General features: G+C 42.9%; 1 protein-coding gene and 2 long non-coding RNA genes across 3 annotated transcripts in view; 1 reads left to right on the forward strand and 2 right to left on the reverse strand.

Moving 5' to 3' along the window:
- The window catches only part of plcl1 (phospholipase C like 1), an 89,369-nt gene that overhangs the window by 29,625 nt on the left and 46,119 nt on the right, over window positions 1–13,625 (forward strand). The window lies entirely within an intron of this gene.
- LOC118597911 lies at window positions 9,227–10,675 on the reverse strand. The gene is made up of 2 exons (XR_004946917.1): window positions 10,112–10,675; window positions 9,227–9,932 (listed from the first exon to the last, which is right to left on the reverse strand). It is a non-coding gene; the product is annotated as an uncharacterized LOC118597911 (long non-coding RNA).
- Window positions 11,906–13,625, reverse strand: part of LOC112138005 — a 21,637-nt gene continuing 19,917 nt past the window's right edge. The window contains exon 3 of the long non-coding RNA XR_002917682.2: window positions 11,906–12,221. This is a non-coding gene — a long non-coding RNA (uncharacterized LOC112138005). The remainder of the gene's footprint in view (window positions 12,222–13,625) is intronic.

Below are 13,625 nucleotides of genomic sequence, written 5' to 3' on the forward strand. Positions count from 1 at the left end.
CAGGCGGACCCAGGGTGTCTGCAGATACATGTATGTGTGTGCGCTGCGGCGAAGTTGAATTCTATAAACATCGGTGTTATGGTCCGACGGAGTATTAGGGCCAAAAAAAAAAATAATAATAAAATTATGATTTTTAAAGTCGTAAATTTACGACATTTACAATGGAAATAAGCCTATTGTGAATGAACGCTGTGAGCAGAACCAGACCGACTAAACTGTGAAAAGCTTCTGATTTCAACAGGTAAACTGAATGTTTTAAACATTGCACATGTTTGGAAGTTTCTTTGTTTGATTTGCAGTTTATTAATCATTGATGGTGGCTTGCAGGATCTCTGCAGATCCGTTGATGAAACCATCGACACTCGCAGCGGTCCACCAGTCATTTCTTCCTCCGTGAAAGATCAGATCTCATTCATTTCTGTGTGATGCTTTCATCTGAAGAGGAATCGTTTTCGGAATTTTCAGTGTACTTAGCTAACGTGACAGACTGTTGTCATCCCCTGTTGTTGTTGTGTGTTGAAACGGGACAATTCATGTGGACAACGGGGCGTACGGAGCACTGTTTACGTTCTCCTTTGGTTTCTGCGCATGTCAGAGACATGCAGTAAGGTGGTGAAAGAGCTTCGGGGATGTGAATAAAGTGAATAAATAAGTGAGTAAATAAATAATAATAAAGTGGCGGACGGTCCTGCAAACATGTCTCTAAGCTCTTTATTTTGCATATGAAACTCTGCATTACCGACCCGGATAGTCAGCGTCATTGATGATTTGATTTAGAGTCGCCAAAAGGTTCCGATCTGTAAATAAAGCTTCACGAGATGCTCCACGTCTTCCAGCTTCGAGCATGGATCTGATAAACTGACAGCTTTCGTTTTCACCGGGATTCTCAGCGTCACTGTCAGTGTCATTGCCAAATAGTGAGCTCTTACTTTCCGCGCTGCCGGCTCAAATTGATAGGGCTTTACACTCCTCAAACCACAAACACCCGGCGCCTCTGAATCAGCGTCACTTTTAGAACAAATGTTTCCACAATCTGAGTCTGAAGACAGAATTGTGGACCTTGAAATATCGCCGCTATCGCTAGCTCCGACAAGCAAAGCAGAAGCCATCTTGCTATATTGACTCTGGTGACGTCACACGCACCACGTGACCAAAACGGAGCTTTTCCCCGGAAGAGGAAATTTGCATATGGATTGGCTGCAAAAATGCAGTTTTATTTCAATATTTCTTGCTCAAAACATTTGGAAATGGTAAATATAAGGCGAAATACAGTTAACACCGAAAAAGACCCACAACCCCATTACTAACCCTTTATTTCAAACTGGCTTGTAGACACCACAAGAGTTCAGTTTCTTGGTTGCATCTTCTTGCCCGCGTCTTTATTACGGCGCCGCATCGTAAACCCTGCAGTCACACGCGTTTGCAGCAGCGGCTGATTTATTTAGCACGGCTCTGCCTGAACACAAAGCTGTTCTCATCATCTCGTCCCGCTTGCTGTCAGCTGCATGCGCCTTTCAGCAGCTGAGCTACAGCCTCCTTCATCCCTCCTCACGTTCACCTCCTTTGTGTCCCACCTCCCAGTTTTAGCCCAGACTTTATCTTATCAGCTTCTGTCCTTCTTACATTCTTTGACTGCATGATTGTGCCACACATTCCCACTTTCTCTCTGGACTCAGAACATGAACAAGAAAAGAAGATATCTTTGAGGAGGAAGCCAAAAGACCAGAGTTACAAAAACTCAAGCCAAGGCTGTTGGAAAATGTAGTGTTGGTGATCAAAAGGGTTGAGGTTAAAGTGATAATGATGAACGCATTGATGCTGGAATTGAAGGAGAGTTTTCTGTCATAGATGACACCCAAACTCTTCCCCAGGAAGGCTGGAGACACGAAGGAGTCTGGTAAAACTCAGAGCTGCATTGATTTTTTAAAATGTATTTATTAATTACTGAAGAGCTGTGAACAGATGCAGCTTTGTCGTTGTGATAATTATAAGGTTTTACAGTTGGAGCTGTGGCAGGATTTTATTTCTGGGTTCAGGTGGGATGTGGCAGGAAGGGTGGGGTCGGGTTTGTTGGAGATGTAAACCTGGTAGTCATCTACAAAACAGGGAAAATCTGAGAAAGATGAGACTGAGAAGGAGGAGCAAACGGACGAGCAGAGGTGGGCCCAGGACTGAACCTTGGGGCACTCCTCATTGAAGGAAAGACTTTAACTGATTCTAAAAAACTGATCACATTTTCAAGTCATTATTGGTCTAAATCAGGGGTCTCAAACTCGCGGCCCGCGGGCCATCTGCGGCCCGCAGGATGATGATTTGCGGCCCGCGTCTTCATATGAAAGATTACTGTTAGTGCGGCCCGCAAGGCTGATATGAATGACAGTTGTTATGTGCAGAGCTGAATGAACCAATCACAGTGAGGTATATGACTCTGGAGGCGGGACATCGGTGGTCTGTCCAGTGCCTCTGTCTATCATTCATTCCTTCCTCCAGTCAGCTGGGCGGAGGAGGAGCCATGAAGCACCAAACGCAATTTGTGTGACAAATTCATGTGCCCCGCGCGGGGGATTTGCTGCTCGCGGCTTGTCAAAAAATGTGTTTCTGTCGCCGCGTGTCAAAGTGGCTACCAGCTCCGTCTGTGGATGTCTCTCTCAGAATGAATGAGAGACAGATATGATGTCGAGGAATACGTTTTTTGACGTGCTGACTGTTCCTAACCAGAACTCCTCAAGCTCCGATCCTCAAACCTGTAAGCCCGCCCCGCGCGGCGATCCGCTGCACCCGCCTGTCAGACATGTGATCCTGAGCTTGGCTCGCACGTGCGCGCGCGTGTCTGTGACTTTTAAGGCTCACACACCGGCTGTGTCGGCGCGCATTCCAGTCCATGTAAACGCGATAGAAGTCCGATATTCTGCTACGCGCGTTTGAATAGAACCCCCGTGGAAAGCAGCCCCCCCTCCCACATGCGCGCTGATGCAGCCGCCACGCGCACGAGCACCCCACACCTCCAATGAATGGAAGACACATACAGACGTGGACAAAAGTGTTCATACCCCTCAGTTAAAGAAGGACAAACCCACAATTCTCACTGAAATCACTCAAAACTTACAAAAGTAACAATAAATAAAACACCTGTGATGTGAATTAAAGGACACACCTGAGTTAATCATGTCACTCTGGTCAAATAGTTTTCAATCTTTCATTGAGGTACCATCATTTTTGTCCAGGCCTGTTTCATTTTTAAATAATTATGTTAATCAACAATTCAAAAGTGATGGCTGATTTTGATTGTTTAATTTTCAATTTTTATTTATTTATTGTTACTTTTGTAAGTTTCAAGTGATTTCAGTGAGAATTGTGGGTTTGTCCTTCTTTAACTGAGGGGTACCAACACTTTTGTCCACCACTGTAGGTCAGATTTATTTATTATGAGGAGTTCTACAAAAATCTACATAAAATGAAATCCTTCAAAGATTTTCTCGGTATCGGGGCTTCTCTAACTCTGAAGGAGGATCTGTTAATACAGACACTTGAAACTGAATCAAAATAATTAGTTTTCTCTAGTCAGTCAGTCAATATGTGGTTCCTTCAGTTGTCTGTATCCGTTGTTTGGTCATTATTATTATTTTATTTATTTAGTACAAATGTATTTGTTTTTTTATTCATCTTTTAATGTACATGGTAAAAAACAAGAAAACAACAACAGAAAATTCTATATAAATTATAAATAAATACATTACACCTCTATTATGTAGTTTGAAATGGAGTAGGAAAAAGTTTAAAAAACTTTTTTTAATTCTACCCCCTAGCAATATATCTTAAGTTTAATCTTCAATATGAACTATTTAAAAACTTATTTTTTTATATATATATAAATCAACACGGACAAAGATCTATACATGTCGTTCATTATTTATTCATTATTTTGTGTTAAAAATAAAGATATTTAAGAACATTGGAATGTTTTCTCAGCGATTTTCTTATGAAAATCCTGATGCGGCCCGGCCTCAACTAGATTCCGCCTCCAGCGGCCCCCGGCTGATTTGAGTTTGAGACCCCTGGTCTAAATAGTTGTTACGAGCCACTTGCCTCCTTTAGAATCTACTGGAATTATCGTGTAAACGGTTGAAAAGTTACAGATTGTGAAGGTTTTGTGTTAAAGTGTCACTTGCGACGCCTAAGGTGATAATCAGTCGGGTTATTCCAACAAGACCTCATTATCTGAGTTGTAGTTTGTAGTAGTTGATGTCAGTAAACAAACAAACAAACAGCTGGCATGAAGACTTTGTTGGTATGACCCTCTCATCCTGAACAGAAATCTGTGAAGAAGGTTGGAAGGGAACTTTCTCAATAAAATTATCACTTCTGTCTTTTTGCTTGAACTAGAAAAATAATCAAGTTATTAACTGTGGGGTTTGTTTTGAGGGTCTTTCAGATTTTCTTCTGTCATAAATGTCTATGGCTTAATTGAATGTTCTTTTTCGGAGCCTGGATATATTGATTGTGGTGTGTGCAGCAGAGCAGAGGTGAGCCTTCAGGTGACTCCCACCTGTTAGCTCCCGGCTTCCAGTCTGGAAGTGTTTATGGCCTCATCATTCATTTATGATGGCTTTGATCATTCCTGCAGAGCCGTATCGGTGAAGCCTGAATCCAGACGGTGTTTCAGCTCACCTGAGAGCATGCACGTCTGCACGCTCACAGGCTGGAATTGAAATGCGGAGCGGCGTGACCCTGGCCACGCTTCAGCTGTGGGGGGGCTCATCTGCATCAGCGGCAGCAGAAACCAGCTTTCAGGTAGTCTCCCATTCCCACACTGGATGTGTGTCGCTCCGTTTGCACCTGGGTGTTCTCAGGAAGCGCGGATTCCCAGCTGAACCTCCTCTTCACATTCAGTTTTTCAGTCAGGAGCACAAATGTAGGTCAACATGGCTGACCTGCTTTGAGCTCCTTAAAGCGGCTGTCAGAGCGAACAGCCTGAGTGCTGCTGTGAAAACACACGACAGCTGCAGTCTCATGCTTTTATTTATTATGGATGTGATTGTTATCTCTCATCTGAATGCACTCTTCACATCCAGCATGGAGATGCTGTGTCATTAAACCTGCAGCTTTATCTTTGTTTTCTTTAACAGCTCAGATTTTCTTTTTGTTTTTTTTTCAACATTCTATTTGTGTTTGATAACAAAAAACATGGAAAAATGACCAAAATCAGAAGCAATCCAAATGTAAAAACATTCCAGCTAAATATGGAGTCAAAACCATGACCCCTTGTACTGGAATTAGAAAAGAAAGGGATGTTAAAAAACAAAAATTAAGCAGGAGGACTGCTAAAGTACTTCTTGTTTTTGTAAACTTATGTTGGTTTAATTGGACTAAGAAGAAAGAAAATCAAGTGAATAAAAAATACACACTCTTTTAGGTTGTTTTCAGACTGGAAAAGTTTGTTGTTCCAGACCAAGTCTGCTAAATTTGGTTCAGATGGAGTCTGGAACCTTGGGTTTGGTCTGTATTCTGACATTTCTGTTTCAAACCAACGATTGTAAATAAAGCCCTGTGACTAAAGATGTCTTCAGTCATTGGCCAAGAATTATGAGGGCGGGGCAAAGCATCAAGAGAGAGAATAATGGGAGTCCTTTTGCGATCCTTGTCGAGATAGTTCAGTAATTCAAACTTTATATTTCACTGAACAACTTTGAATGTCTGTCTCAATGTCAGGTTCAACACTTTTACTGCTGCTGTAGTTTGGGGGAGACATGCTGCAAGATGGTTACTGAGGACACAGCTAACACGCTGATAAATGTTTATGACAGATCAGAAGAATACTGAGAGAAGTAATGTGGATCACCGTAAAAGTTGTTTTAATGACCACATTTGAATGAGTCACTGTGTCTCATTGTCATGGTTACTTCCTTCCTAGCCTGTTGACATTCTATAATGCCCAGCTACGGTGGCCATTGTGGTCCAGTTGTTCCGCTCTGAGCATGGAGCCCATTCCGATTGAGGAAACTCAGAGCGAACCGGAGCTCAGTCCGGTTGGAACCAAACCGAGACCACCTCGAAAGATGGGTCAGAGACTGGTTCTTGGTCCTGCACCAGGGTCCGTTTGGGTGGATTTAGACTGAAATTTGTTTTGATTTTTGGGGGGAATGAATTCTGGTTCACTTTAAGCCAAGGGTCCCCAAATCCAGGCCTCGAGGGGCGGAGTTCTGTATGTTTTCCAACCAACCTGCCATTGAAGCTCCTAACTGGCCAAACACACCTGATCCAGGTAATCAGCAGCAGATAAGGCAGGATTCTGGAAACCAGGCCCGCCCTCAAGGCCCGGAGTTGGGGATCAAATCTGTCCAGTCTAATTACATATTTACAAAACATCAGCTTATAAACAGAGATGTAACCTGACACTGTTTTTCAAATGTTGACCTTTTTACAATCAATTTTCTTTCAATTTCAGTTTCATTTTGCCGTCACTGATTTTGCACTGAGACTGAAGGGCGGGGCCCACCTGCCGGCTACTTTAACAGAATTTGCATATCATTTCCATATAGCTGTGAACATTTTTTTCTACATCACCTTTAAATGCTTTTCATGATTCTATGACAGCTATATGGAAATAGAAGCAAACTTACCTGTGGGACAGGTGTTCCACTGGAACCAGCAGCCTCTGCAGAATGGTGGAAAGCATTTACCAGAAACTTAATGGTGTAGCAGGCTGTTAGCCCCGGCTGTTAGCCCGGCTGTTAGCCCCGGCTGTTAGCCCGGCTGTTAGCCCGGCTGTTAGCCCGGCTGTTAGCCCCGGCTGTTAGCCCCGGCTGTTACCCCGGCTGTTAGCCCCGGCTGTTAGCCCGGCTGTTAGCCCGGCTGTTAGCCCGGCTGTTAGCCCTGGCTGTTAGCCCTGGCTGTTACCCTGGCTGTTAGCCCGGCTGTTAGCCCGGCTGTTAGCCCCGGCTGTTAGCCCCGGCTGTTACCCTGGCTGTTAGCCCGGCTGTTAGCCCGGCTGTTAGCCCCGGCTGTTAGCCCCGGCTGTTAGCCCGGCTGTTAGCCCCGGCTGTTAGCCCGGCTGTTAGCCCGGCTGTTACCCCGGCTGTTAGCCCGGCTGTTAGCCCGGCTGTTACCCTGGCTGTTAGCCCCGCCTTAAGCCACAGTGCAAAAACAGTGAAAGGTCATTGAAACCGAGAATCATAATGTAACAAAACTGAAACAAAAGACAAGTGTCAGGATGTGAAAGCATGTCAACATGTGTAAATAATTTGAATTTAAATTTATATTTTCCCTTTTTAAAAAAATACAAATAGAAAAAGTTATTTTGGTCAAATCTAATTTTTCAATACCAACCCAAGTTTGCAAGAATACATTTATCATTTCTGTTTTTTTCCAAAAACATCATTTTTTTTTTACCATAGAGACCTTTACCTCACATTGTTTTAGAATAAAAAATGAAACTATATCATTTCTTAGACACCTTTGTTATAATTCTCCTGTCAGGAGGTGGAGTGACTTCTGAGTAAACAGGAAGAGATGTGGGTTGAGTGCTGCTGTCCAGCTGACAAGAAGAACAAGACTCAAGCAAGAGGATGAAAAGTCAGGATTGTGCTTCAGAGTGCTGACAGAAGGAAGCGGTCCTGATGCAGCTGAGATGAGTTACAGTTGGAGTCTCCACCCCTATTCCTGTTGAAACTGACACCAGCTGAAAAGGAGCCAGGACAATGCTTTTATTTTATTAATTGGTAATTTAAAGAACAAGAATATGTTTTCTTTTTGCTTACCTCATTGTTTCCGTCTTAAGCCCCTCCTTCTATTTAGGATTCTGCATCAATATTTGGATGATGACGGGCGGTCGAGGAAGTCCATTCGTTTATGAGCTGGTAACAAACAGGAAGTGTCTGGGGAAATGTGAGGCCTTCAAAGGCTGGAGGCCTCATGAGGAGCAAACTTTAGGCTGCAGTTTTTCCTTCAGTAGGTATCCAGGTTCAGACTGCACTGCATTACACCGGGCCCAAAACCCCATCATTGAAGCTTGTCTGTGTAGCTCAAGACAACTGGCACCTTTTAAACCTTTCTAGAAATCATTTTCACCCCAGCTTGGAGTCTATTTTATTTGTACTAAATATGAATGGTTCTGTTGGTCCAACTTCCTTGTCCAGCCAGAATAAAATCTGCTCAAATGAAAGGTCGATATTTTCAATAGAACCTCAGATATTGGAGGATTATTCAAATTTGTACTTGGATTTGTGAACGATCTAAGACAGGAAATGAAAATACAGTTTAGGAGGACTTTCATAAAATAAATATTGTACATTTTTCTGTTGGAATTGGTAAGGTTACCCTTTATTATTTATGTAAAATTGTGTTAAACAGTGTTCAGTTCTTCGGTTTCCTGGTCTAAATCCATTAACTGTAAGTTGTGTATCATGCTCACGTCGCCATTTTGTCTGACGTCACTATGAAAAGGATCTATTGGGAAATCCCTGGTAAATCTGTTTTTTCTCAGCTGGTTTGAATTTGTATTTACTGTTGGATGACAATAGAGACATGTTTGTCCTATTTATAAATTACTTCAATGCAATTCAATTTTCTTATAAAAAAGGAAAAAAGTTCAAAAAGTAAAACGTCTAAGGTATTTATGTATAAATTATTGTTATAATTTTATGTTTGCTCTGTAAAGCCTGAAAACATATAGAATTTATTGGTCTATTTCATTTATGATCTCTTTTAAAACTTGAAAGCTTTTGCATTAATTTTCTGTTTATATATATATATATACAGTATATATGTACATATGAGTTGTGTATTAATATACATATTTACAAACTTCTTCTTAGTTATCTGAAAAAAACAGTTGCATCATGTTCAGTGCATCTGTTATGTTGAATGTATGACAGGAAATAAATATTTAGATCTAAACAACCTGCTGATAATTACACATTTGTTTTTTGAGCCGCATAGTGTTTGAATTGAACAAAAATAGTTATTTGGTTTATATAGTGATATATTTTGTTATCGCTCAATATAAAAAAAATATATCGAGATATAAAAAATGTCTTTTTAGAAACTCTGTTAGATCAGGAACAGATGAAAATCTGAAGATCAGGTTTATGATGCAGCTACTACCATAGGCGAGCAAAGTCTCCCAGGTCTGGTCCAAATAGATCCTTGAACGGCTTTTTGTTTTGCTTGTCTGAGATGGAACCTGCCTCATAAACTGTGCGGTTAGATAACTCTGATATGGCTGCTGTTGTTTTTTTTTTTTGCTGCGCTAATGTTAGCTCAGGCTTGTGACTTGCTATTTGCTAGCATGAGAGTGTTTAAACAAAGGAATGCTGGACAATTAGCGAACTGTCCTGCCCTCAATTCAGGTGAGTTTCTGATGAACTCTTGCTGCTCTGCAGAAAGTCTTTCTTTAAAAAAACAGCTGCGTTTGTTTGGTTTTGGCTAAAAACTGTATAATCATAATTAGAAGACCACCGGGAACACACAAGTGTCTGGAGAATCTGCACGGAATCAGAAATTTCTGAACCATGATCTGTGTTGAAAACTGTTTTGAATTTTCTATTTCTTTTTATTTTAGAGCCTGGTTTTTCTTTCACTTTAAGCGGATTTAAATCAATTTATTATTTATATAGCACGTTTAAAAGCAGGAGCAACCAAAGTGTTGGACAGAAAATACATACGAATAAAATCATGAAACAAATCCAAAAAAAGAAACAAAAGAATCACTGAAACAATAAAAACAGTTAAACAGTAAAAGCAACAAAGCATAAAAAATAACAGTAACAATAACAAGCTGGTCCACTAGATCTGCTCACTGGAGTTAAAAGCCTGAGTACAAAGATGAGTTTTTAAAAGTGACTTAAAATCAGTAAGGGAAGTTTCAGAAGAGCATTTCAGAGTTTAGGAGCTGCAGCTGAAAGGGTCTGTCTCCTCTGGTCACCAGCAGAGTCCTGGGAAAACCATCAAAAACATCTTCAGATCTCAGGACTCGACGTGGATGATACAAATGTAAAAGTTCAGAAAGACACTGAGTTACCAGTCCACCAGACATTTAAAAACCAGACGTCAAATCTCAAAAACAACCCTAAAAGACACAGGCAGTGTAAAATTGATTTGAGCCCATACTAACCACAAACCCCCACAGGGTCTCTCCATCCTCACAAGCACCTCTAAAATTTGTGATCCAAAGTTTCTTTTCCTCCAAAGTTTCCTGTCTGGATGAAATGCCGTCTTTTGCTTCTTTTTTGCTTCTTTCTCTTCTGTGTTCTCCCTCGGTGGATGTGACTTTCCCTTTTCCCTCCCCAGCATCCTGCACAGCTCTATCCTCACAGCTCTCCTGCTGCCCTCATGGCCACACCTGAATCCAGGGAAATGTGATGGAGAAAAGTCAACAGTGTGAAACAGTTTAATGCTAACATTTACCCTCTGCATTGAGGAGAAGTCTCCTTTTCTCTCAAGTCAAAGCCATTCTCGGTGGCTCATTGATTTTTCCTGGCTCCTGCAGAGCTGCTGCTGGGAGTCCCCTCATTCTTGAGGAGCGGATGGATTGGTTGTGGGCAGAGCGGTGAGCGGCACATCCATGCAAGTGCGTGACTCCACGCTGGCACTTATTTCCATGGTTACGAGGACCCAGGACAGCCTATGAAAGCATGCCTCCTGCAGACATCCTTGTGCGCTCTCATTACCGCCCGGTGGGAGGCCTTTCCAGCTGAGACAGGGGGGGAGTGCTGTGCGTGGAGGGGGGTTAGTCTGAGGAGAAAATATGCACTTACATGATAAAGTGGAGCAGAAAAAAGGTCTGAGCCCTCCAGGAAGGAGAGACTCTTCCACCATGAGGACACAAATGCAGCTGCCACACACTCAGACATCAGCAACTGCAGCGTTTCTGTCACTTTCAGCTGTTTGTGGGCTAAAAAACTGAAGTTCTGGCTCAATGCTTGGCATTATTGCTTCTCATTTGGGAGCACAGACAGGCCCCCGCAGGCTCTGTTAGTGCCAGTAGTTTACAACACTAATGACATCTGTGATAACATCCATTCATCCTCCCTGAGGAGCAAAGGGAAATCAGTGCAGATTCATGGGATTTATTTACTTAAATATTGTCAGAGGTTGTTTCTATCTCTGGATTTCCTTTGTGAATATGTTTCTCCTTGATGCCTTCAGACCAGAGCTGTGCACACCCCCAGCCCGGTTAAAGGTTAACCGGTGGGCTTAAACACAAAATCTTTAACATACTGTAACTTTTCAACTCTTAACACAATAATTCCAGTAGATTCTAAAGGAGAAAAGCATCAAGACGTTACGGTAAATCAAAGAATATAAACTCTGGAGCTCCGGTGTTAAAGGGTTAAAAAGCCTTAATGAATGATGTGTAAATGCTCAGAACCACTGTCATCCTTCTGGTTCAACTTCAAAGATTCTGAAACATTTTTTTCAGAGGAAAAGCTCCAAACTTCACACAATGGTTGGGTTGATCAATCAATCAAAGTACGCATGGAAAGACTAACATGACCTCATCATTTAGACTCTTCTTTTTTTTACGTGCCTGTGTTACCCTTACTCTAAAATCACCAACAGATATGCAAACATCGCGTTCTGCTTTTTCCTGTTTGGGGCATTTGCTTAAAGCTTATTTCAATACTTTTCATTTGGTTGGGTTGAGACTGCAACTTTGACCCGCCTCTCCATCTTCACATGTCCACACCTGAACAACTGTGGTTCATCACACCTGATTTCACAACCAAACAGAGTGAAGCTGTCCAAATGAAGGCTGACCGATGCTGCATGGAGCCCTCGTCCACACAGGTCCAGATCCAAACCTCACTGAGAAAATGCACTCTGTGAAATGTGGCCTCCCATCTTGTGATGCTTATGAAAAAATTGGCTTTACAAACTTTTTATACAAAGGTTTTTTTTCTTTTTATTTGACATTTGCCTTTGTCACGATGCTCATCATGTTATGACCTGGACCCAAGTCTGATGTGGCACACAGAAACTTTCTGTTGTGCTCAGCCGGTCGTCCTGAACATGCTGGGTGTGCACATTAGGCGTGAAATTTCTGCCAAAACTATCACACGAGTGTATATCAAACTCCACGCACAGAAGGAACGTTCCACTGGTGCAGGACAGTCTCTATGCCTGTTCCTCTACACCTTTGCGCTGGTGAAACCTCTTCTTCGCTGGTGAAACCTCTTCTTCGCTGGTGAAACCTCTTCTCTGCTGGTGAAACCTCTTCTTCGCTGGTGAATAATAATAATAATATTAATAATGGATTGGATTTATCTGTGCTTTTCCAGACGCTCAAAGCGCTTACATTGTGTATCCATTATTCATTCACACCTCATTCATACTTGGTGACGGTAAGCTACTATTGTAGCCACAGCTGCCCTGGGGCAGGCTGACAGAGGCGTGGCTGCCAGTACGCGCCTACGGCCCCTCTGACCATCACCGGAACATTCATACACATTCACACACCAGTGGGGACACACTGGAGGCAAGTAGGGTTAAGTGCCTTGCCCAAGGACACAACGACATTTGGCTGGTGGGAGCCGGAATCGAACCGCCTATCCTTCGATCATTGGCCGACCCGCTCTACCACCTGAGCCACTGCCATGAAACCTCTTCTCCGCTGGTGAAACCTCTTTTCTGCTCCAGTACTTGTGGAAATTGAATACCATATGCACAGAGATTTGTGAAACAGTAGATAAAGTTCATAAAACAAGGAGAACAGAAGAGGAGGTTCCGAGGAAATGAGTTATACTTCAGCCTGAGTGGGGGGCTGGCAGATTAGATGCCCCTGGCCAAAACTGAGCAACATCCAGAGCACACAACCTGCCAGGAGCTGAGAACTGAAACGCACAGGAGCTGCTGGAACCAATGCATCCTCTGCAGCCAACAAAGAGGATTTTTAATGTATTTTGTGCCACGTCTGCTGTGACACCAGCTTTGAGGCAGGGAAATCAGATGAGAAACTCTGCAGCTGAGCAGTCTGTTTGTGCTGATGATGGCCATCAATACCTGACAGGAGGGGGCAAAGATGAGGTACAGACGGGGGTCGAAGAAAATGTTAAGAAACAGAAACGTAAAAACCTGCTGTTGGGGGGGCATGGGGGTTGGCTGTGACAGTGACAAATAGCACTAATGGGGGAAATATGTAGGTCGGTCTGGTAGTGTGCAGCTCCAAGTCGCTGTGTTTCTGCGGGAGGGCTTGGATAAACGAGCTCAGGCTTGGATTTGTGCAGCGCAGGGGTGTTTAGTAGCACTAACAGGAGGAGAAAAACAGCTACTCAGTCACATTTGATGGAAGCAGGCTGTCATTTTGATCATGTTCAGCTTTCCTGGGATTATTGACAGGAGCTCAAACCCTAAAACTCAACAGCTGCTGATCTTCATAATGTGGCCCTCATCAAGCACCCCCTCCTCTCAGGCCACGTTTCAGCATGTCAAAGCAGCATCAGGGGGGGTCGTGTCCTGAGGTGAAATCCCAGGTGTGTCTGCTAGGCTGTTCAGAAGGAGAGACTCCACACTCCCTCGACCCTAAAGGAGTTTCTTGTTCCCCAAAGGGTTTTCTAGCGGACAGCGAACACTCATTTTTCAGACAGAGATGCAGCTGTTGCACTGCTGCTGCTACTGCTGCTACTGCT

Source organism: Oryzias melastigma, linkage group LG21 (genome assembly GCF_002922805.2).
Source record: "Oryzias melastigma strain HK-1 linkage group LG21, ASM292280v2, whole genome shotgun sequence".
In the NCBI taxonomy this organism is placed as follows: Eukaryota; Metazoa; Chordata; class Actinopteri; order Beloniformes; family Adrianichthyidae; genus Oryzias; species Oryzias melastigma.